This window comes from Acinonyx jubatus, chromosome D4, assembly GCF_027475565.1.
Source record: "Acinonyx jubatus isolate Ajub_Pintada_27869175 chromosome D4, VMU_Ajub_asm_v1.0, whole genome shotgun sequence".
Classification (NCBI taxonomy): domain Eukaryota; kingdom Metazoa; phylum Chordata; class Mammalia; order Carnivora; family Felidae; genus Acinonyx; species Acinonyx jubatus.
In genome coordinates, this window is record NC_069391.1 from 23,721,700 (window position 1) to 23,748,077 (window position 26,378).

The 26,378-nt window shown below is 41.3% G+C and overlaps 1 protein-coding gene and 1 long non-coding RNA gene across 10 annotated transcripts in view; one reads left to right on the forward strand and one right to left on the reverse strand.

Moving 5' to 3' along the window:
- Nucleotides 1–26,378, reverse strand: part of PALM2AKAP2 (PALM2 and AKAP2 fusion) — a 504,955-nt gene that overhangs the window by 373,215 nt on the left and 105,362 nt on the right. The gene's annotated exons all lie outside the window — the stretch shown is intronic.
- Nucleotides 451–3,298, forward strand: LOC128312138 (uncharacterized). The gene is made up of 3 exons (XR_008291044.1): nt 451–578; nt 1,939–2,012; nt 2,991–3,298. It is a non-coding gene; the product is annotated as an uncharacterized LOC128312138 (long non-coding RNA).

Consider the following 26,378-nt stretch of genomic DNA (forward strand, 5'->3'; position numbering starts at 1 on the left):
GAAATCAAACCCCTCCATAGCATGTCTATATGGCAGCACCAAAAATAAATATGTATGAATCAGGATTCTTAGTTGCAAATAATGCTAATTTAAGCAGAAAAGGGATTTATTAAAGGATATTAGGTCATTGACAGAGTCCCTGGAAGGCCAGAAAACCAGGCTTGGAGACTCTACGGCCAGAGCCAAGGCATAGTCACACTACAGAGCTGGTCTGGAGGAGACACCACAGTCCCACTGCTGGACTCACTAAAGCAGCCTGCCCCGCTGACTCCACAGATGCCGGGCACTGGATGCCACCACATGGACCCCTGCCATGGCCACTTACAGACACTGGATGGGTCTGCTGCTACCATCACCAGATTGGCTACTGTAGGCAAGGACAGCTCACTGTGATTCAGCCAGGTCACATGTCTGTGCTCTGGCTGCAAGACAGGCTAGAATAGCAAGAATCTGGCTTCTATAGAGGGGAGCAAACTCATAAGCTGGGGGAGTTCCCCAAACAAAAACAAACATCTATTACACCTGCCTTCTCAGGAAGAAGGCTAATGTGCTGCGGGTACCAGGCCCCTGGATGACAGGTAGAGCTACAGAATTGAAGAGCTGGGGGTCTGGGGAATGCAGTAGATTAACTGCTGGCATAATTAAGGTACTATCTACTACCGCAGGGAAAATAGAATATGTCAGAGAATTATGGGGAGGTGAGCTGGCAAAAAGAATTGAGAGACAGTCAAGAGTTTTAGAGTAGCTGCTATAATAAGTGAGATTTTGTGAGGTATAAATATTTCCTTTGGCTAATTTTCATATGACTCCAATAAAGACATTACTTTTTGAGACTTTTTTGGAGTTGTGAGTATGTGTGTTGTATAATTGGGATTATTGTAGACACATACATTATTAAGCCTTAATACAATATGGATCTTTTCCTTTATGCACACCTCTATGGCATCATTTTTAGTGGCTGCACAGTAGCCCAGTGCACAGATAAACCATGCTTTATTTAACCAACCCCCTACTGATGATCTGTTAGATTATTTACAATTGTTTTCTTCTGAATTGTGCTGTAAGAAGCATCCCTGTACATATATTGCTGTGTACTTTCCTAGTCATATGCTTAGGTAAAATTCCTGGAGAAAGAATTGCTATATTTAGTGGCTAACCACATCTAATAGGTTGATTTATACTTGTAAGCAATTCACAAAGGTAGTAATGGTCTATTTTTCCACTCAGGATTGGGACTGGGACGAGATGAGTAAGATACTTCACCTTGGGCTCAAAATTTAAGGAGGTATTTAAAAAAAACCCAGTAATCAAGACAAATAATATTTTAACGTAATATTTTAAAAATCAAAATGAATGCCCAGAAGTCATGATGAACAAAATAAGAGAGTTTTACCTAAAGGCAGAATCAGTGCTACTGATTATCTTTTACCTCAGGCTCCAAGGCAATACGGTTTGGAATTAACACTGTTCCCACTAACATGTTCTAAGGAACCTTAGGCATTTATAAATCCTTGTACTCTTTGCTATTCTGATAGGGAAAAAAGTGATATCTCATTTTAATTTTTATTTCTTTGTTATTGAAACTTAGCATCTTATATGTTTATTGGCCATTTGTATTTCTTCTTCTCTCAACTGGTCTGTTAGTATGGATTCCTTACTTTTTCTATTTAGATATTCATACTTTATTGATTTGTATATATTATATAGTAATATAGTAATTATAATAGTCAATATAGTAGGATTATATATTATGTGTCCTAATATATATCATTATATATTAAGGATAGCAACCCTTTGCTATCATATGTTTTGCAAATATTATCCTAGTTTTCATTTTCCTCTTAACATTATTTTTTTCCATTTATTAATTTAAATGGGTATATAGTCAAATTTGTTGATCTCTTTTTTTTTTTAATTCCTGTGGCTTTTCACCTGCAGAAAGATCATTTCATTGTGACTGCAAATGAAGGCTTTTGAGTTTGAAAGCCTGGATACCACTCACTAGCTTGCAGGTAGCATAATCTCCTTGTGCTTTGTTATTTCTAACCTGGGGATAACAATAGGACCTCCTTCACAGAGTTCTGTGAAAATTCAATGAGTAATACAAAATGCTTAGAACAGTGCCAACCACGTAGTAAGTACTCAATAAACGTTAGCTCTCGCTAGATGCTAACTACACGTACGCACATGAGCCTGGCACTGGACAGTCTATCTGTTCCATTCTTCTGTGTGTTCTTGCTCTAGTGCCATAGTGTTTTAATTACCATGGATTTATATGGTGCCTTTTGATCTGGTGAAGCAAGCTCCTTTCTCATTTTTCTTGGTTTTTCACATTTTTCTTGGCTGTCCTCATTCATTTATACATACAAACGAATTTTAAGAGCTATTTGTCAAGTACCACAAAATCCCACTAGGATTTTTAACTGAAACTTTATTAAATTTATATATTGTTTTAGGGAAGCATGACATCTTTACAAGATGAGTCTTCTTGCCCAGGAACATGGTGTTTCTCTTTATTTAGTCAAGTCTTCTTTTTACTTTTCTATTAAGCTTTACAGTTTTCTTACCGAATGTCTTGCACATTCTTACTTTACTTAGCATTTTAGATTTGTATTGCTATTATTTTATCCACAGATAAAATGTTTATTATTTTATCCATCCATAGATGTGTAAATGGATGGTGTTTGTATGTTTGTTTTGAGCCCTTTTATTTGTTTATTCAAAATAAACGTCTAATCATGTCACTCATAAGCCCAAAATCTTTCTATCTTTCAGGACAAAGTTTGCATTTCTGGATCTGACATACATTCTTTTTTTTTTTTTTTAATATACAACAAATACGTGTTGAGCACTTCTGCTATGCCAGGTGCTATGGAGCACCAAAGGCACATTAATAAACAGACAAGAATCCCTGCCATTAAGAAACCCAAATTGAACTTTGTTTTAGCTCATGCCTCTGGACCCACCCTATCTCCTCTGCTTCTTTACAGGTGCCGTGCACTTCAGCTGTACTGAATTAGCTGCAATTCTTCTACATGCCTTCCTGTTGAATACCTCTTTCCCTTGCCCTTTTTCCATTTGTCACCCAAAAAGCTCCTTTTATATCCTCATGACTCATGTCAAGTTCAGTCTACTCTCGGCAGCTTTCCGTGATCCCCTATTAAGAGTCCTTTCCGTGGCCCACTGACCTCAGTTATGACTTCTTCACTGAAATGTAATTGTTGTTCTATTGGTCCATGAGTTCCTCAGAGCAGGAATGGGTCTTGATCCTCTTTTTGCTACCTGGTGACATGGTAGCAAGGTGATGTTCAATAAATATTGTTGAAGGCATAAATGTATGGAGTTGCTTGGGGGCACAGCAAGATCCCCCATGTGTCACAGAAAGTGGCCACACAGGTTGGCTCTAGACAGCGCTATGGGCAATCACAATTAGATTCACAGGAATTCAGGAGAGGAGATCACTAAGGCTGAGTGGGTAGGCATGGTTGCAGGAAGTGGACCTGTAGGTGAGCATTGAAAGAGCTTGAAATTTCTGTTATCTCTTTCACCCCACTCCTTCTCTTCCCCTCCACAAAAGGGTCTAGGGTCAAGGATAAGATGCCCCTACACACACCTTAAGAAAAGGGGTGTTATGGATGGGTCCAGTATGAGGTCACTGACCAGGCCATGTTTTGTGGGGATGAAACCATAGGAAAAGAGGCATCAACAAACCTCTGTGGGAGAATCACAGTGCTTGCTATTGCCGCTACTCTTCCTTGTGAGGACTGGTGTGGTCTGTATGGGTCTCTGTCAGGTGTGGGCTTTTGCAGGAGGAGTTAAAGCAAGCCTTTCTGACACCAAAGTTCTCAGCAGGAAATATGTTACGTTCCATGAACAGCATAGTTGACTTAAGCTCAACATTAGGGTATGGGGCAAGATTCTTACTAGTAACAAATTGTCCACCATACCAGTCTCACTCCAGAGAGGCAGTCTAGCATAATGATCAGGTGGCTGGACTTGGGACCCAGACTGCCTGATTTCAAACCCTTATCCTTTCCCTTGCTAGCTATGTGAAATCTAGGACGTTAAGTTGAAAGAGAGTGTGGCCCTAAAGAGAGAAATCTTTGATGGAGGCCAAAAAGCCATTCCATGAAGATGGATGTATTACAACAGCTTGCAAGCTACACTTGGTACAGAGTGCGAAGTGTTTAAGGGCTCGGAACAGATTACGCGGGTTCAAATTTCAGCTTCTTCACTTAGCAGTTGTGCGACCTTGGGCAAGAGACTTGACCTGTGTTGGTCTCAATTGCTCTATCTCTAAAATATGGATGCTGATAGTAGCTACTACATACAGCTACTGTGAAGGTTATAAGGATTAATGCAAGTTGAGTGCTTGGCCTAGTGCATGGCACAGAGTGAGTAGTCAAATATTTGTTAGCTATCACTATACTATTATTATCATTCCAGTATCACATTGTATCTCGTATTGTTTTTGGTGGACAAAGAGAATATGCAGATAGAGTTTTGCCATTTTCCTGGCAAAATCATATGTGAAGAGCACAAAATTTCTGCACTAGGAAAGGCCTCTGGGACCCAGACCTTATGAAATTAGTGCACAAGGAAGACTGAACACGCACTAACCAATATCTCATAGTCAGAGGATATGGCGTTAGCTGGAAAGGGAACTCATTTATGGATCAAGGCAGGTTTCAAAAGGACGTCGAACCACAAATACACCTTCAGACCTGCTGAGCAACATCTTGCCTGGAAGCTGCAGAGATCTAATTAGAGAAGACAGGGATTCCTTTCTGGGGACTAAGGAGCTCCACCTTGCAGGAGAAACAGCCCTCCACATGCATAGCATCCCAGAGTGAAAAGAGAAAGGTGGCATTGGCCTCTGGTCATGGGGGTTCCGGTGCTGGCATTTGTTTCTGGGGACAGGTGAGTTCACTCCCAGAGCTGCAGTGGACAGGTATTTAGATTGGTGGGGTGAGCCCCTACAACACAAGTTTTGCTATATACCTCATTTGTGTCCTTTAAGTCAGAACCTGATGACTTGAGGGAGAGAGAGGTAGAAAGGATATTGTCATTACAAATGTCACCATGACTCAGGGAATCCAAAAACTGAGGAAAGGCTAAATTGAGAGAGAGCCCATGGTAGGAGGCACATTGCTTTGCACTGAGATCCCAGAAGATGTGGGTGGGGTGGAATTGGAATTTACGCCTGGCAGTATGACTATCTCCTGTCACCCAGTCCCCGCTCCAGATGCAATTGATGTTTCTTAAGTGTGCTTCCCAGATATGGAAGAAAATATGTGCATGTGTATATGTATGCATGTGTATTCTTCTTTTTAATGTTAGCTTTTATCATTTTACAATATAATTCAGAGATCGTTACTATCTGTGTATGAAGAATTTTCTTTTTTTCTACCTGAATGGTAATCCATTGTATGTATGAATCATAATTTATTTAATGTATCCCTGATTAAATGATATTTAAGTCACTTCCTATCATTTGTTACTACATGTAATGCCATAATAAGTAATTTTGCAAATAGGTCATTTTGCATTTGTGTGACTGTACTTGTAAGATAAATTCCTAAAAGTGTTAATTAGTGGTTCAAAGAGTAGGCTTATGCATTTGGATTCCAACCATGATAGGGATACATTGAAAGTTATTGACCAAAGAATGCTTATACCGATAGTATTTTAAGAAACTGACTTCATATATAAGTATGACTTCATATATAAGTAATTAGATACGATAAGTTCATTAATAAAAATGACTTGGACAGCCAACACTTTAGGCATAATAGAGTATTTTCTCACCCATAAAAATTATCCCCTTCCCATCTCCAATACCATACAGGCTTTCAAATATGTCTCAACCAGACAATGGAGAAAAAATACAGGGGAAGAAAAGCTTCCTGGATGAAAAATTACTTTTTTGTTTTCAGAGAGAGGAGAGAGAGAGAGAGAGAAGAAGAGAGAGAGAGCAAGCAGGGGAGGGGCAGAAATAGAGAAAGGCAGATGATCTGAAGTGTGCTCTGCGTTAACAGCAGTGAGCCCAATGTGGGACTCAAACTCATGAACCTTGAGGTCATGACCTGAAGTTGGACACTTAACCAACTGAACCACCCAGGTGCCTCTGGATGCAAAATTGCCTTAAAAAAACAGAGAGATTAGAAACATCATTGGATGGTGCCATTAAGAGAAATAGAAAATTCTAGAGGTAGAGTTGGTTTATCAGCTAATGGGGCCCAGAACATACTGTCCCCAAAATGGAGAAAATCTCTGACCTCTTAATTATCTGAGAAAAATTTAACAACAACAACAACAATGATAATAATCATAATCTGGGAAAAACAATAAAGTGAAAAAACATAGATTTGCCTTCACTTTTTGGAGCTGGAAGACCCAGAGTTAGAATATAGGATTAAAATGAAAGAGTTTCCAATAAAAAATGATCCCTGCAGGCTTTGTCCTCAGAACCTGCCATCTCAGATTTGAACCATGCCCTGTGTTGCTCTCCTGTAATTCGGCAGTGACAGCGTGAAGGCAGATCAAGGTCCTGCTGATGCCTCCCCAGTATGAGCTCAGCCTGCAGATGCCCAGCTCCTTGGTAATGTAAGACAGATGCCAAACCAGCTCAGCTTACTGATTAGCTGGGAACTCCTTTAAGGGAAGCATACTTTGGCTAGAATCCTGTAATTCAACTATCCAGTTAACCTTTTAAGTGAAAAAAAAAAAAAAAAAGACAAACATAACAATAGGGCCAAAGCAATATGTGGGTGGTGATGACAGGCAATCCTTTAGAAGGATAAAGGATCTTGGCCCAGTAAAAACACAGGCCTGTCTACATTCTGCTCTACCTCTTGGGAAGTAGGCTCTGAAGTATTTAGTGTGGTAGTGGGGTGGTGTGGGGTGGTGTGTATGTGTGCGTGTGTGTGTGTGTGTGTGTGTGTGTGTGTGTGTGTATGGTGTGTGTTTGCCACAATAAAACTCCCCCAGGAAAGGGACTTGAACTATTTTGCTCACTGTTGTACCCTGAATGGTTAGAATAATTTCAGGCACATAGTAGGTACTCAGTAAACATTGGTTGAAAGAAAGAATGCACTTACTGTGAATGAATGAATGGAATGAACAAGTCCACTGTACACATGTGCCCTTGCCTATATTTATGTATGACATTATATAACTTAAATCATATCTACACATGGATATCAATGTATCTTGTTTTTCACTTATGAAATAACACTAAATCACTTTGTAAATGGCTCCAAATGAGCCCTATACCCTTTGCTGGCTCCTTCTCTTTAACAACCCCTAAAATATTAGTGTTCTCTTGAACCTATCCCTTGGCTTCTGCTCAGTCTCTCAGAGAAATCTCACCCATGGTTTCAAATCTCATCGATACATGCATGACTTCCAGAACATTCTCCAGCCCAGATTTCCATCAACTTCCAGATGTGGGTATCTACCTAGCATGTCAACAACTGCACTCAGATATCTCAGAGATGCCCTGAAATCAGTATGTCCCCAACTAAATTTATTATCTTGCCCCTTTCAAATCTGTTCATTCTCATTCATTCTGGAATTTTCCCTGAAGAATTAAAGAATAAAAAGAAAGAGTATTAGTTTTAGTAGTATCATGCTTATTGTGTAAACCATCATTCTGCATTCTACAGTAGTTCTGGTTCTAAGTTCTAGTCCAGAGCTCCCTGACCAATGTGCGAAGGTATGCCACAACTAGGTTATAGGTTGATGCCGAAGATTACAATCTTTTCAGCATGTGGAGCATCTGGGAAGAACCTAGGGAAGCTAACCACAATATAAGCCAGGTTCCTCAGGCTTAAGCATCCTCAGCTGTTAACCTGTTTTCTATATATGCCACATCATTAAGAGGGTTCAAAAACATTGATCTTGCCTTCAGTCCTCAAAATCTCATTAATTCTCACACATTTCATCAATACCATAGCTAATACTCACATTGGGCTCTCATCCACAGCAAGATCCTAAATGCCAAGTGAATCATCAGATAATATGCAAATACTTTTGCATTAAGGGAATTTGATGGATTTTGTTGTGGAGTCTAGAATTTAGAAAAGACCTTAATTACCTCTCTTAGTCTGATTGGGCTGCTCTAAAAAAAAAAAAAAAAAAAAAAAAGCCATAGAATGGGTAGCTTATCAACAGCAGAAGTTTATTGCCCACAGTTCTGGAGGCTGAGATGTCCAAAATCAAGGTGCCAGCAGTTTTGGTGTCTGGTGAGGTCCCACTTTCTCAAGATGGTTGTCTTCCCCCTGTAACTTCACAAGGCTGAAGGGATGAAGAAGCTTTCTCTGGCCGCTTTTATAATCCCATTCATCGGGGCTTTGCTTGCATAACTTAATGGCCTCCCAAAGGTCCTGACTTCTAATACTATCACCTTAAGGTTAGGTTTTAACTTATGAATTAGGGGCAGACACATTCAGACCACAGCATTAACTATCTCTCATATATAGGCAAAGACATCAAGATCTGATGTTAAATTACTTGTCTTGGATTATACCGAGAATCCAGAAGATTCCTGGTCCTGTGTGCTCCCAACATTACACCTTGCTGACCCACTGGAGACTTGTCCAAAAACTAAACTTTTCTTTAGAGTGAACACACAGTGACTATCTTATCCTAAATACTTCACACTTATATAAAACATGCTTCGGACTTTTCATGCTAACAGAATTTTATTGTCTTTGTTCCTTGATATCTAATTTCCAGACTGAATCGGTGATGAATCAAGTAATTTTCAAATGGTTTATTTTTATGAGATGATTAAACTCCAGAGTTTGGCCTTGAATTCGGAAAATGAATGCTTTTTTATTTTACCCCAGTTCATACATTTTTTCCTTAATAGAACTATGCATTTCTGCCTGTTTCATCTCTAGAAGTGCAAAAAAAAAATCATCTTAAAATAGTTTATTTTACATTTAAGGATGTATATAGAGATGTGGTAAACACAAAAATCAAGTAAGTGAGAGGAAACACCATTTTAACAGGGACCACACATTGATACCAAAGCCTTGGGTAGGAAAGTTCAGGCTTCTGGGAAAAGGAAAACATGGACCCTAGGAGAATATTCCTCAGTTGCTAAAAACTTGGGCACTTAGAAGTACATTTAGAAGTTACACTAAGAAGTACTCGGGGCCAAGAGCATCCACATCCAGACAGTGAACTTTTCAACAGTTTAATATAAATCAACTCAATAGAAAACAACATGAGTAAGGAATGCCTCATAGAAGCTGGTAACAGCATTGCAAGCATTTTTGTACCAAAACAAAAAGCAGAATCAGATCTGTAAGTACAGAGAACAAACTAATGGTTGCCAGAGGGAAGGAGGCTGGAGATTTGGGCAAAATGGGTAGAGGGGAATAGGAGATATAGGCTTCCCATTACAGCATGAGTAAGTCACAGGGGAAAAAAAAAGGCAGAGCATAAAAAATACAGTCAATGATATTATAATAGTGATGTAATGGGACAGATGGTAGCTTTGCTTGTGGTGACCATAGCACAGTGTATAAACTTGTCAAATCACTATGTGGTATACCCGAAACTAATGTAATATTGAGTGTCAACTATACTCAAATTAAAAAAAAAAAAACTTTAAAAAATTAAAAATAACTTAAATTTTAAAATAAGGTAATAATGTCTAGGGGCATCTGGGTGGCTCAGTTGGTTAAGTATCCAACTCTCAATTTCAGCTCAGGTCATGATCTCATGGTTTGTGAGTTTGAGCCCCACACCAGGCTCCATGCTGAGAGTGGGGAGACTGCTTGGGATTCTCTCTCCCCACGACCCCCCTCCACGCCCATCTCCACTCGTGCATGCTCTCTCTCTCAATCTCTCTCTCTCTCTCTCTCTCTCAAAACAAGGAAATAAACTTAGAAGATGAGGTAGTAATGTCTAGCAGAGAATAGTGTTTAGGTTATTTGCTTAAAGTGCACAAAGCAGGGGATCTAAGGGTCCACAGTACCTACATGTCTGGGTGGCCTCTTTCTCTCTTTCCATGTCTTTCCTTTTATCTCCTTACTTTCTCATTTAATCTCTCATTCACTTCCCTCAAACTCTCTTTTGTTGTTAGCTTCGGTGCCCCCAGTCCACCTGAATTTATTTCTATGACTTCATACAAGGCATTCAATGCAATTAATCAATCGAGACATCAGACCTAATGGAAACTTGTGCTTCTCTCCTGAGGGCTCAGGCTGTTCAACCTGCAAGCTGCCCCCAGTGAAAACCTTTTTAGGACAGGTTCCTGCTGAGTGTGGGAGCCTAGCCAGAGATCACACACAACCTACAAAAGCTTATTCCCACCTTTTTATAATTGTTTCTGTTTTTCAAAGGATGAAGACCTTTATGGCTTCTCCTGCTATCTTTATATGATGACTCACCTGCCTTTTTGGCCTGTACTTTTCTGTTTCAGTCAGTTGTGCATCCCCAACTGTTTTTGCTGTTTCTTCAAATGGTGTCTGGAACATGGCTGTTCTCTACCCCACACACATTCCTGACACAAATGAGGTAATTCTATGGCTGTTACCTTAGTCTCTCCTGAGCTATTCAGATCTTGGCTCTTCTGTTGGTCTCATGGGCCTAGCACCGCCTGGACCCTGGCCAGCCTGACCAAGCAGGCAGGACATAAGCTGCCTCACCCTCACTCCTGAGATAGACCCAGAATCAAACAGGCTACCCTGTAACGGTCTTTCCAGTATTGGGAGAAGCCCAAGAGTCCAAAGCCTCAAGCTGTTGTCGTCATTAACATCCCCTTCCTTAGCCACCACCATCACATGCCATGCTTGACCCAGATCCCCACTGGGTCAAATGTCTTAACTATTTTTTTTTTTAATTTTTAAAAATTTACATCCAAATTAGTTAGCATATAGTGAAACAACGATTTCAGGAGTAGATTCCTTAATGCCCCTTACCCATTTAGCCCATCCCCCCTCCCACAACCCCTCCAGTAAACCTCAGTTTGTTCTCCATATTTATGAGTCTCCTCTGTTTTGTCCCCCTCCCTGTTTTTATATTATTTTTGTTTCCCTTCCCTTATGTTCATCTGTTTTTGTCTCTTAAGTCCTCACATGAGTGAAGTCATATGATTTTTGTCTTTCTCTGACTAATTTCACTTAGCATAATACCCTCCAGTTCCATCCACATAGTTGCAAATGGCAAGATTTCATTCTTTTTGATTGCCGAGTAATACTCCATTGTGTGTGTGTGTGTGTGTGTGTGTGTGTGTGTGTGTGTGTGTGTATATATATATATATATATATATATATATATATATGACAGTTTCTTTATCCATTCATCCATTGAGGGACATTTGGGCTCTTTCCATCCTTTGACTATTGTTGATAGTGCTGCTATAAACATTGGGGTGCATGTGTCCCTTCAAAACAGCACACCTGTATCCTGTGGATAAATGCCTAGTAGTGCAATTCTGGGTTGTAGGGTAGTTCTATATTTAGTTTTTTGAGGAACCTCCATACTGTTTTCCAGAGTGGCTGCACCAGCTTGCATTGCCACCAACAATGCAAAAGAGATCCTCTTTCTCCACATCCTCGCCAACATCTGTTGTTGCCTAAGTTGTTAATGTTAGCCATTCTGACAGGTGTAAGGTATCTCATTGTGCTTTTGATTTGTATTTCCCTGATAATGAGTAATGTTGAGCATTTTTTCATGTGTCGGTTGGCCATCTGGATGTCTTCCTTGGAGAAGTGTCTATTCATGTCTTTTGCCCATTTCTTCATTGGATTATTTGTTTTTTGGGTATTGAGTTTGATAAGTTCTTTATAGATTTTGGATACTAACCCTTTATCTGATATGTCATTTGCAAATATCTTCTCCCATTCTGTCAGTTGCCTTTTAGTTTTGCTGAGTGTTTCCTTCACTGTGCAAAAGCTTTTTATTTTGATGAGGTCCCAGTAGTTCATTTTTGCTTTTGTTTCCCTTGCCTCCAGAGATGTGTTGAGTAAGAAATTGCTGCAGACAATATCAAAGAGGTTTTTGCCTGCTTTCTCCTGGAGGATTTTGATGGCTTCATGTCTTACATTTAGGTCTTTCATCCATTTTGAGTTTATTTTTGTGTATGGTGTAAGAAAGTGGTCCAGGTTCATTCTTCTGCATGTCACTGTCCAGTTTTCCCACCACCACTTGCTGAAGAGACTGTCTTTATTCCTTTGGATATTCTTTCCTGCTTTGTCAAAGATTAGTTGGCCATACATTTGTGGGTCCATTTCTGGGTTCTCTATTCTGCTCCGTTAATCTGAGTGTCTGTCCAGAATACTGCCACAGGGTCCTAACTATTACCCAAAGTCTCACCAACCATCTCTCTTCAGGAATCAGGACCTTCCCTTATGATTGGACTGCCACTTTGGATCTCATTGGATTTTATTACCAGCCTAAACCAAGGCCAAGTGCCCTGTAATACCAGGTATTAGACAACCAGATATTAGACAACCAGATATTAGATATTAGACAGATATTAGACAGATATTAGACAGATATTAGATATTAGACAACCAGATATTAGACAACCAGATACCAGATATTAGACAACCAGATATTAGACAACCAGACATCCAGTCCTTCAACCAAGCCAACTCTACCATGCTGACTCCCCATAACCTCATCCTTCTTCCCTTTCCCAGCATGTGGCTATGATGCCAGCACAACCAATGGCCAAACCAATGTCTACATTGGCTGACTGATATTCTAGTGTACACATATGAGGCCATCTGTCTCATTCCCAGGCCATTGGTTATGCCTATATACCCAAATCGTTTCTGTTTTTCAAAGGCAGAACAGATTTTAATGGGGCAATGTGAATTATTTTGACCTTCTTGGTCATGCTAAAAACATGCTCCTTCTCCCTTGCCCTGACTAAAGGCTTTATTCATGACCTAATTTTCTCCTTGGAGGGAGGAAGGGGTTTCTCCAGGTTCCTGTCAGCCTATAGTTGCCAAATTTAGCAAGTAAAAATGCAGAATTCCCATTTATATTTGAATTTCAGATGAATAACATGATTTTTAGTGTAAGTATGTCCCATGGAAAAATTGGGACACAGTTATACTAAAAAGCTATTTGTTGTTCATCTGTAATTCAAATGCAACCAGGCACCTTATAATTTACCTGGCATTCCTTATGCCAGCCTAATGAGTGGGATTCAGACAAGAGATAACCAAACTATCCTCACTGGGTCTTGACACAGAATTTATATGTACAGTGGGCCCCAAATGGCTAACAGAAACCACAAGTTTCTGCTTCACATGTTTTTGACCCTTGATAATATCATAAACATAAGAAGACATATAAAGACTTTCTCAGAAGTGATGAGGGGAGAGAACTCTGACAAGCAGGGTAATCACAATAAAAACCTTTACTTTTCCATCTTGACACAATTCTCGCTCCTAAATTACATCATGGAACAGTTTGGGCTTATTTAAAATCTTACTTGTGCCTTGGCTGACATAACAATTGCTCACATAGGAAAATACTCAGACACTTCAGTGATTTCCCAGCTGCAGATGATAAAATGTTCTAGGCATTCCAGTCAACCTGGCAGAAAAGTCCAGGCCCAATGGCATCCGAAAAACACATAGAAATCACATGGGCACCACAGACATGGCAATAAATAGAGAAGAGTACATCTGCTTAACAAAGCTGGTTAAAATAGGCATTGTGGGGTCTATTATTCTAAGGAGCATTGGCAGACAAGTGACACAGTAATATCCAGCTTGAGACACTTCTAATCTTCTGGGAAATGGCACAGAAAAGTGAAAGAAGAGGTATGTTGTCCTCCAGAAGCTTACCATCTCATCAGAAGCCCTAAGTGCTTGGGAGGGGATGGGAGGGCATAGTGTCCCATTCCTCATATGCCCACAGGAGAGAGGAGTCTTCCTCTAGCCTCTTCATGAACACATAGCTTTGAAGGAATATTTCAAATCCCATCCCCCTCCTTGTTGCACTGGCTTCTCTGCCTGACTGGTGAGATTGAACTGGTCTGGCCTCTTGCTCTCTTTTGGACCTACTAGAACTCAAACGGCACCTGGGCTCTTCTCTGCTCCTATTTCCTGAGATAACCAGACCTGTATTAGGTCCCAGAGTCCAGATTTAGGGGAATTTGTAGGAAACCGGAACTGCCTTCTCTTAACCAGTATCCCAAAACTCTGAATTTTAGCATGACAAATTTAGTGTTACATTTTGCCTCTTGTGCCTTTTCTCAGAACGGAAGTGAGATTAGAGCCCAACTCAATCTTCAACCTCATTCAAAGAAGATTTCTGAACCCTTTGACTAACGGTCTGACTTAAGATATGACTAGAACAGCTGTAACCACACTGAGGGTTTAAGTTCCTTGGAGAGGTGAATTCTTTATCTGAGGTAGCATTAGGAAAGGCTTTCTGGTGGGTGCTTGGGTGGCTCAGTCAGGTAAGCATCCAACTTCAGCTCAGGTCATGATCTCATGGTTCATGAGTTCGAGCCCCACATTGGGTTCTGTGCTGACAGCTCAGAGCCTGGAGCCTGCTTTGGATTCTGTGTCTCTCTCTCTCTCTCTCTGCCCCTCCCCCACTTGCACTCTGTATCTCTCTCAAAAATAAATAAACATTAAAAAATAAAAAAGAAGCAATCATAAAAAAAAAAAGGAAAGGCTTTCTGAAGGAGATACATTTTTAACCAAACTGAAATGGATCTAATGGGCATGGGCTGATGAATGGGTATTTCTGAAGAAAACACAAGGCATGGACAAAAGGCAGGTGTTGGGCTGGTTACATTTAGTAAAAGGTATAGAAAGCAGAGTACCTGGCTGGAAATGGAGGGCTCATGTGTACAAATAGAGGTTGGGGGTGGGGGGTGTGTGCTATGGGCCTGGGAGTGGAGTAACTTTGAGCTGGTTTTATGGGAAAACCACCCAGTCTCACTTAGCCTCCATTTCCAGGCACCAAACTTGGCCCTGGGCAGGGAGAAGTAAATGATAATTCAGCGCCAAGTCACTTGTGTGCTAAGCTGTCATGCTGTCTCCTTGCTACCACTCACCAGAGTTTCATAAGTCCAAAGACCTTTTTGACTGGACCACATCTGCACAGTTCCAAATCCTTCCATTCTTAGTAGTCTCATCGGGAAAGCAGGCCTATGTCACAAGGTTGATGTAAAGATCAGAAGTCCCATAAATAAAATATCCTATATAGCACCTGAAACCCAGAAGGTATTTAAAAAAATGTCAGTTACTTTTTATCCTTTTTTTTAAGTGTACATCAATGGAACAGCACAGACTTAGAGCCCAATTGACCTTGGATGTTGTCATGGATGCAGATCCCCACGAAGCAGACGCCAAGATGAAGGTTTGAGTGCAGGATGTTTGCTGGATGGAGCACAGGAGAGCAAGAGTGGTGAGGAAGTGGAGAAGAGCCTACCTTCGTAGGGTTGTGTTAGGTCAATGCAGTTACCACACATGCAGCCAATCAATAGGGAGCTCTAGAACTCCAATGGCCCTTTTGAAATGCCCTGCATCAAGGCAAAGAGGTAGGGTGTTACCCTTTCATCTGCCAGACATTGGGTATGGGTTGCCCCTAGGAGGTGGCTATATTCAGGTGAGAGCAATTCCTAGAGAGGGACTCATTTCAGAGCAGCCAGCCACCAACACTCCCAGCACTGGGTAGGGGAATGAGAGCCTCCGCCTGGGCACACACGCCATCATCCACTACAGGTGCTCAATAAATATTCATAATTGTCCTTGTTAATTAACTGTCTCTGTTGGATCAGCTAGTGGCTGATCTTCACCCAGCTCCCTGTCCTGACCTGGTGGGCACATGCAATATCCGTATTTTTGATCATTCTATCCATTTGGATGGTTGGGAATAGAGACTTATAAATTCTCAAGCAGAGGAGGAAATAGGATGAAATTGACATTAGCACAGTATGTTAACAGATGTTAGTGAATGGTCTGAGAATGGGGGAGAAATTAAAGATAAAAAGACCACCCAAGAAGCTCTCAAGAGTAGCCCAGGCTTGGAGTAATGAGAGTTTCTAGTCCATGGCAATAGTTGTATAAATCAAATAGGTCTGAGATTCCAGGCAGAGTAAGAGGAGAGGGTGGGGGGAATTCATAGGCAAGATTTAGTAATAAATTCAATGTAAATTAAGGAGTAATAGGAGCACAGTATCCACTTGAAATGAGCCCAAGGACCTCAGAGACTGGCAGTTGGTGGTAACTAGGTAGCTGTACCATTTTGGGGGGAAATGTGACTAATTTGGCTTTTGACATGAAATATCCCGAGGCAAATGGAGCTATGGTAGTGAAAAAACAGACTGGTAATTTGCCTAGGTAATGAGATGTGTTTTTTTAATTAGTAGACTTGTTTTTTTTTAGCAGTTTTATGCTTTCAGAAAAAACCTGAGCAGAAAATAAAGTTTCCATACACTCCCTCACTCGTACTCATCCCCCACCTTCCTCTATTATTGCCATCTGGCATTAGTGTATGTAGTACACTTATTACAGTATTGATACATTATTATTAACGGAAGTCCATAGCTTAGGTTAGGATTCATTGTCTCGTACATTCCATGGGTTTTGACAAACGTACAATGACCTACATCTGTCATTGTAGCATCACACAGAGTAGTTTCAGTACGCTACAAATCCCCTGTGCTCCATCTTTTTATTGTCTCCACAGCTTTGCCTTTTCCAGCATATCAGAAAGTTAGAATCACACAGTATGTAGCCTTTTCTGAATGGCTAGCTAATGAAATTCTGAACTAGATTTTTATTTATTTGGAAATTCATTTGATTTTAAAGATAATCAGAGCTTTTTTGTACTTGATTCACCTTTATTCTTAAATACACTTAATGTTTAAAGCAAACTTTATATCAATATCATACAAAGGAAAATAGTATCGCCTGCCATAATAGAAGGAAACTATGAAAATATATCACTTAGGCAGATTTAAATTTAAATTGTAGAATGATTATCCATGCGCTATCTGAAAAGAATCCTTCTCACCACCTGTCAATGCCAACACTTCAGGAAACATTGATTTAAATATTTCCCACCCCCACTTCCCCTCCTCAGCCCCCACTTTTAACTCCATCCCCTTTGATCTGCAGTTTAGTGGCTGTGAAAAGACAAAACCAAAGGGAAACAGATGTGCAGCCTTCAAGTGTTTGAAGAGGTGAGAAGTAGACAGTCAAAGGAACATTCAATAAGCATCCATGATACGCTAGGCACTGTGGTGGGGGGTTAAAATATATTAGCCCATGTGACTGGGATTCCGATCTTCACTGAAGATACCAGGAAGCCAAGGTTCTGAGGGATTCTAAACTGCCCAGCTAGTTAAGCAATAAAGCAGGGTCAAATCCAATATCTCTGTCCATTTGTCTAGACCACACAGTCCATTATGGAGAAAGAGATTTACTCTTTGTTGCTTTAGAAAGCAGAAATAGGACCAAATGTTACATAAGCACATTCCAGCTCAACAGAGGAACTTTCCTTGTGCTATTATGGCCTAGCAGAAGAAACAGGGTGCCTTGGGAAGCGGTAAGCATCCCACTCCCTGCGTGTGCAGAGACCACAGCTAGAGACCACCTAGAGGGAAAGCCACAAGGATATGTCTCCCCGAATTGAAGGTTGGCTCAGGAGCTTTAAGACCCTCTGGGGCAAACATTCCATAACTCCAAGCCTCTGTGGCTCCTTGTGCTAACATAAACTTCCAAAGAAGGTGCTGATTTGTTTGAATGTCAGCAGGGCATTAAATACTACTTTGGGACACCTCAATCTTTCTGTAAGCCATGTTCTTTCTGTAGCCTTTATTAGGGGTCACATGAAAGACATAAAGCATCAAAACAACTGTTTCCAGATGGACCTGACTAGCTGAATTATTTGAAAAAAAAAAAAAAAAAAAAAAAACAACCCATGTCACTGGAAGGCTGATAAGCTTCTGGAGCCCAGGAAAATGTATTCCACAAGTCTATCAATACCACCTTGGATGGAGATAAAACAGCCCCCTTGCATGGAGTATGCTGAGACGTGACCTGGGCATCAGTTTGCTGTTTAGCAAAAGGCTCTGAGATTAATCTTCTCTTCTGTTGGTAGATATTGGCACCGACTGTGGGGCAACACATGGATAATGTTTTACCTAATCCTTTAGCATCTTTATTTAACTACCCTGCAAGCAATGAATTTCTGCCTAAGAGTCCCTGGGAATGCTGAGAGGGGGCATAAAAACATAGAAAGTGCTATATTACCCCTGCTTCGTTAGACGCACAAGTCCATAGTTCCAACGTATATGCCTCTGTCAGTTCAGAGGGCAGAACTGAGCCCTCCAGAGACCGCTTTCTATGTGAATTGCTCACACACGCAAGGACAGGCACATACCACAGGGACAGCTCAGTAAATCCCACTCATTTGCAATGTCTTTATTAATAAATATTGACCTAAAGATAAGAAAAGCCATGATGTTGGAATCTCCTGCTCTGAAGAGCAAGACCCCAGCCACTGGGTAACCTAATGCCATCTCACTAAGGACCCTGATTAGACTTTTCAGTGCCTCTTGCTCACACATGATTCTCAGCGGCCTTATAAACCATCGAAATCCTCTTAGTAGTGCATATTAAAATTGTATTGCAACAAACTCTTCTGTTCAGATTTAGAAGATATGGAATGTCCCTATGCCTCAGAATAGCCAGGCAGACTCCCCTTGATAGAAAAGTGTCAATCTATTCTCCTCTAACCCAAGGCTAACATTGACCATCGTTCTTTGTTTTCTTTTTTAAATGAAAATGAAGTCATTCATTTGCTTGACAAAGGCAACATCCGATTGTGGGCACGCTGGAATAAAGAACCCATTCCTCACTTGAATACTTGATCGAGATCAAAAAGGCCATTAAAGTGGATCCTGAGAAACTTAACAGAAGTCTATGGGGGAGGGGAAGAAAAAAAAAAAAAAAGAGGTTAGAGAGGGAGAGCCAAAGCATAAGAGACTCTTAAAAACTGAGAACAAACTGAGGGTTGATGGGGGGTGGGAGGGAGGGGAAGGTGGGTGATGGGTATTGAGGAGGGCACCTGTTGGGATGAGCACTGGGTGTTGTATGGAAACCAATTTGACAATACATTTCATATTTTAAAAATAAAGAAAATTAAAATAATTATTTGAATAAATAAATAAATAAATAAAAATATAAATAAATAAGCAAATAAATAAAGTGATTGTGTTCCTCGAGGAGCTTGTCTTCAATCACTTTTGCATGTACATGGTGTTACACACACGATGAAGGTGAAGAGTAGATTTCAAATTGTGGCCACGTCGGGGAAACTGTGGTTCTTGGTTGCTCCCCTCCCTCTCCTCTCCAACAGGCCCAAGGAGCCAAGGGCAGATGTCACTGGCTGCCATCTCAAGAGGCCCCAAACCTTCCTGAGCTGAAGCAAATTTGGAACACAGATCCAAGCAGCCTTTTTTCCCTGCAGTGCTAACACCAGTCACCCAAGGTGGGAAGAGGAAAGGAAATAAATATTGAGAAAAGACGGGACACCAAGTACTGCACTTTGTCATCCAATCCCAACAGCCATTCAGTGAAACCAGAAGAATAATGATTCCCAGCAAGGGACCAGGAAATGCTGTTTCCCTCCCCATCCCCATTTGCAGGTAAGAAGATGAAGCTCAAAGTCATACTAACTTGTGACACTGTTAGAATCCCAGGCTTCTAGCTGCTTCCAGAACTCATTCTTTTATCACTGCCATGTGCTAACTCCCTTGAATTCTTTTTGTGGATTCGGGCTCTGGTTCCTCAGTCTTCATCCGAGCTTTGGCAAATGGCTGCATAGTTCGTGCTTGTGCCATGCTCAGAGAAATCAGGCTGAGGGGCAGGAAGGGGCTCAAAGCCAGCCTGCTTTCTTCCCAGAAAGCTGTGTCCCCTACCTGAAGTTGTGCACTCGTTTTCTAGGGCTGCTGAAACAAACGACTGCAAACCAAGAGACTGAACATGACAGAAATTTATTTTCTCGTTGTTCTGGAGCCCAGAAGTCTGAAATCAGGGTATCGGCAAGGTTGGTTCCTTCTGGAGGCTCTAGGGGAGAATCCCTTCATGCCTCTCTCCTGGCTTCTAGAGGCTGCCAGCAATCTTTGGCATCCCTAGGCTTGTAGCTACATAGCTCCAATCTCTGACTTCATCATCATATGGCCTTCTCCTTGGGTCACCCCTGTATTTCTCCTCTTCTTATAAGGACATGTGTCATTGGAATTAAGTTAATTCCTGGTTAACCCTCAATCCAATTAAGGTTGCATTCACAGGTATCAGGGGTTAGGACTTGGGTGCATCTTTTTGGGAGCCACATCAACCTACTTCAGGTTGTAACCACCTGGAAAAAGAGCAACTTTTTCTAACAGTTCCATCTACAGGTGGTGTGTTTTTCTATTTAGCACAAAGACATCTGTGGGCAAACGGACACCCTGGTCCCCTCATTGTGTTCCCTGATTCCTGCTGTCCATCAGTCTAGGATTTTAACCCATTCTTCCTCTGTAAGGTTATCAGTCTCTAATCCATGGCTAGGCCCCTGACAGCCTACTCGGCTCATGCTACCTCTCTGACGAAGAGAGCCTGATAAAGTCAGCATGTGGTCAGGTCTGGAATTAGGTCTGCCTACAGGGTCTCACAGGAACACAGGCTGAGGGCACAGGTCCTACCTGGCGAGAGGCTGTGAAGGATGGCACAGATGGAAAGCTACGGTCTTAGCAACAGGCAGCGATGCCGGTGAGCAAGTGGCATCTAGGAGAACTACTCAGTAGGCCAAAAGCTCCTAGCAGCAAGAATGGAGTGATAGCCATCTTGGGAGGGGCAAATAGGAGGCAGGAGGAGACAAGGGGCAGCCATCAGTCCTCCAGATGCTAGGCTGGGCCTTACAAGGAAATCTGGCCAGATACTTTCACAGAGTATTACATTCAGGGCCCAAAGTTGGGGACAGACACAACAATAAAAAGGTGACACTGTAGCACCCCAGAATGTGTGCTGTAGACCCTTCAATCCATCTTAGGTCAAGATCTGTTTGGAGCCCCAGTAGCCTCATCGGACAGAGGGAGAGGAGTAGTGTAAGACTGGAGCCAGGCTCAATGTCCACTAGGAATGGCCCTTTCCTCCTGACCAGCATTCTCCTATTGCCCTTGCTTTCCAGGTCCATCCTTGGCAGGTGAGATGCGCTCCTTTGCATTCTGTTGCTAGCCTCTTTGGTTCATAGCATCTGTGATATTGTAATGTATAATAAGAAATATATATTTAGTTTTTGTTCCCATTTCTGGTACAGAGCTCCTAAAACCTTTGGAATTTCCTAAGATACACAATAAATGTGTCTTTGTTATGTGAATGAGGTAGCATTTGGAAAGCCCTTAGGTAACCTAATGAGGGCTGTTTGTCGGAGAACCAACCAAGGGATTAAAAGATTGGAACTTTCAGTCCCACCCAACCTGGGGAGAGGGGCAGGACATTGAGTTCAACTGCAAAAGCCAATGATTTAATCAACCATGCCCATGTAATGAAGCCTCCATAAAAACCCAAAAGGATAGGGTTCAGAGAGTGTCTGATTTGGGGAACACAGAGATTTGGGGAGGGTGGTGCACCTGTAGAGGGCAAGGAAGTTTCTATTCTTCTGGCTATTCCTAAATTAAATCCTTATGTAATAAACAAGTCATCTAGTAACTAAAATGTTTCTGAGAACCGTGAGCTGCTTTAGCAAGTTAATCAAACCCAGGGAGGGGCTCTTGTGAACCTCTGATTTATAGCCAGTCAATCAGGAGTACAGGTAAGAGGGGCACCTGAGCAACTCAGTTGGTTGAGCATCTGACCCTTGGTTTCGGCTCAGGTCATGATCTCACAGTTTGTGAGTTGGAGCCCTGCTGACAGTGCAGAGCCTGCTTGGAATCCTCTCTCTCCTTCTCTCTCTGCCCGTCCCCTGCTCGCTTTCTCTCAAAACAAATAAATAAAAAAAATTTTTTTAAGTACAGATAACAACCTGGACTTACATCTAGAATCTAAAGTACAAACAAGGGTTCTTAGAATCTCCAATCTATAGCTGGTCGGGCAGAAGCCCAGGTGATAATGTGGGCTTGTGGCTAGTGTCGGGAGGAGGGGGCAGACTTGTAGGACTGAGCCCTTAACCTGTGGAACCAGACACTGTCTCAGGGTAGACTGTATTAGAATGAGTTGAATTCTTGGATACCTCATTGGTGACAATGACACTGGTGACACCTCAATGAGGTGTCCAAGAATTGCTTACTGGTGTGGAGGAACCCTCGCACCACACACATACACAAATACATTGCACTTGGTGCAGAACCCCAAATACCACCCCAGACCTTGCCCTGAGTCTAGGCTTCAACTACTCAATGCTGGCTATGGGAGAGGCAAAGGAGAACTCACGTGGTGCGTGAGCTTTCCTTGGAAGATTTCCAGTGCAACTAAAGCAGGAAGCAGCCAGAACCTCATGATGATTTTATTTTTGGACTTCTTGCCACCAGGATAAATGAGTAAGAATAGACGTTCAAAGACTTTCTAAGAATGTTCGTGTGTGAAAAGGCTTGACTGGATTGATTTCAGAAAGCAAACCTAAATTCCATTCCAGGAATTGTATAGCCTTACAAGTTCTTGAGCTGCTAAATAAAAATCTCTGAGAACCTAATAATAAAGTCTTGATGGTACACATGTCTTTACAGTGTTTATATTTAGCGATCATTTTCCACTCTGACATGATTTCCTGCCAACTATTTCACATTCCAATAAATTTTGTCATATGATACGTGATGCTTATTTTATTGTTCTCCAAATCATCATTGCCTTGGAATTTGGGGCTTATGACGGAGGAGTAAACTCAATATTTTGTCTTTAGTCTGTCTCCAGATTAAGGAGATTTATTGAGGGCCTACTGTCTGCAGTAAGTTGAGCCAAACTAAGGAAAAATAGGGCCTTCCCTTGTGGCATGTGATGGGCTTGTTTAGAATTGCTGAGAGATACAACCAGAGAGGAAGGAGGTGTCAGATCTCAGCAATAAATGCCTTTCTGAGGTCTGGGCATCCAGACAATAGGGAGTAGGTATAGACTCTTGTACAGAGGAATTAACAATACTTTCATAAAGAAATCTAGCAGTGATGCCCATAACAATTTAAAGAAGGTGGAAGAGTAGTGGAGCCTTTTGTTCAATAGATGGCAGACAAGATGTGGCAACAGTGAAAATGAAGAATGGGCCACAAAGATGTAAAGGGAAAGTCACTGGGCTTGGCCTGGATTTGCATCCACAAGTTATTCATTCCAATGAGTTTGTTTCCTCATTTGTACAAGGGAGGCTAATCGTATCTATACCACGAAGTTATTATGAGGAATAAATGAGATAATGGACAACACAAAGTAATCACTGAATAAATAGAAGCATGAATCCTGGAGACCCTCTGGGATGAAAATGATCCTGCCTTGCTGACCATAACAGATTCAAACAGTGTTCTTAGTTGCAACCAGAGAAACTGATCATGGAAGAAAAAGAATTGATCGGAAGGATATTAATCCGTTCACACGATTGCTAGGAAGACTGGAGGAACCAGACTTGGAAAACAGGCAGGACCAGAAGAGAAAGCAACATTCAATCCCAACCAAACTCAAGCCAAAAATCCATTCAGTGGGATCACCCCTGTTGCTAAGCATGGCGGCCATAGCTTGCATTGCCCCCACTGGCTGGCACTGGACACAGATACCATCCCTGGAAAGGGATGTTAGGTTGTTATCACTGCTCTCACCCCCATGAGAATGGACTCTCTACTCTCCCTGCTTCTTTGAATCTATTCCTAATATCTAACTCTAAGTCAGGGCAGGTTGGCCAAGCCTACGTTGGGTGGCTCTGACCTTTAGCAAGCAACTATTTGTTGTTTTCCATTTCTATAATGAGACGTGGCAAAAGCACCTGCCAAGTTTTCCCCAAAGTTGGAAATGGATTCAAATAACGGGACACCAGAAAAATGGCAAATGTCTGTTAGTATCACTGACTGGCAAGTGAGGCTATGTGGAGAGAGAGGGTAAAGGTTGCTTAACCTAGAGTATGAAGACCAAGGCAAAGGCAAGTGTGGTTCTGTTTTCAGCAGCCAGGAAAAATAAACTGATCTTTGTAAAGCTTTATTAAGATATAATTCACATGTCATAAAGTTTGCCCACTTAAAGCGTACAATCCAATGGTTTGTATCATCTATACAGAGTTGTGCAACCATCACCATAATCTAAATTTAGAATATTTTTGCCACTCCAAAAGGAAACGTCATACTCATTAGCAGTCACTCTCCACTCCACCCTACTATTAGCTCTAGGAAACCACTGCTTTCTGTCTCTCCAGTTTGACATATTCTGGATATTTTATATAAGTTGGACCATATTATATATAGGCTTATATGACTTGCTCCTTTCACTTAGCATCACATCTTTGAGGTTCGTCATATGATAACATGTATCAGTACATCATTCTTATGACTGGATAATATTCTGTTATATGGATATCATATTTTGTTTATCCATTCATCAGTTAATGGACATTTGGGTTATTTCTGCATCTTGGCAATTGTGAATAGCTAAGTGGACACGTTTCTGTGGGGACATATGTTTGCATTTCTCTTGGGTAGATAGCTGGGAATAGAATTGCTGGGTCAGATGGTAACTCCATGTGTAACTGCCAGGCTGTTTTCCCAAGTGGCTGCACCATTTTACATTCCCACAAGCATAAGCATTCCAGATTCTTCACATCCCTGCCAATATTTGTTATGGTCTATATTTCTGATTCTAGCTATCCTAGTGGGCATCAAGTATTTTCAAGCTTGATAGTTTGCCATAGATATCCAAGAAAACCCATCCTGATGCTGTTAGCCACCATCGTCATCATCACTGAAGAATAAAGAGGAGTAAAAAAATGAAATCAGTGTCATGTTTCTCCAAAATTGCAATAAAACTTTTCCTGATTATTAATTGTTTCTTGGACAGATTCCACAGCTTTCCAGACATTTTCTGAAAAGTTATTGAGAGCTCAATCTAGTCAAATGTTTCATTCTCAAATGTGATTTAAATCTCCTCTCCTCCCTTCCCTTGCCTCCAGCACAGGTTTGACCCCTCTCTGGAGAGCTTTGAAGTGCAGAAAAGAAACATGGTTTAGTCCTTCATTCCTCCACTCCTCCCCCACTGAGAATGAGGCAGAAAGAATAGGGAATTGTAAATATACTGCCACTGTTCTTAATGGACTCAATTAATGGACCCATGGAGTAGGAGTAGGTACTATTATTATCCCTATTTTACAGATAAAAAACCAGAAGCACAGAGAGGTTAAATAACTCAACAAAAGGCATATAAAGTTTGTCAGTGGCAGAACCAGGGTTCAAATCTAGGTAGTCTAGTTCCAAAAATCTCTTAGTGCTCTTGACCACTATGCTATATTCAGAAAAGGACAAGTATCACCTTAGTTCACTGGGCAGTTATGCCTCCCCACAGCAAGTCATGGGGAAGTATCTGCCTCCAACTGTTGTTGGTTCTTCTCAGAATGTGGGACATTTAGCAGTGATTTGTCACTCCACATCCTGTGGAAGCTCTCAGAGTGAATGGGGTGCCTGGGTGGCTCAGTTGGTAAAGCATCCAACTTCAGCTTGGGTCATGGTCTCCCAGTTCATGAGTTTGAGCCCTGTGTCAGGCTCTGGGATCGCACCTCAGAGCCTGGAACCTGCTTTGGATTCTGTGTCTCCCTCTCTGTCCCTCCCCTGCTTGTGCTCTGTCTCTCTCTCTCTGTCTCTCAAAAATAAACATTAAAAAAAAAGTTTTAAAAAGTGAAAATGAAAATCTTAAGAACTGAACCATGAAATATAACACAGGAAGAAGGGGTGCCTGGGTGGTTCAGTGGGTTGAGCATCCAACTCTCGATATCAGTTCAGGTCATGATCCCAGGATGGTCAGATCAAGCCCTGCAGCCTGCTTAGGATTCTCTCTCTCTCTCTCTCTCTCTCTCTCTCTCTCTCTCTCTCTCTTCCCACCTCTGTTCCTCTCTGCCACTCACACATGCTCTCTCTCTCAAAATAATAATAATAATAATAATAATAATAATAATAATGAGAAATGAATCTTCTTTTTAAAAAATCTTCTTTTAAAAAAGAAGAGAAGATCACCAACACTCTAGTGGATGGTACAAGGTAATCCAAGGGAAGGCAGCATTTCAGACGAAAGGAGATCACAGAGAAGGTAGGGGTAATTGTGGGAGTGAGGAACCTGGGCCCTAAACAATGGCATCCAAGAATGCAGGTCTGCAGGTACATTTTGGGAAAAGATGATTGTGTGGAAATACAGAGTAATACACAGAAAATAAGATCAAATAGCTGA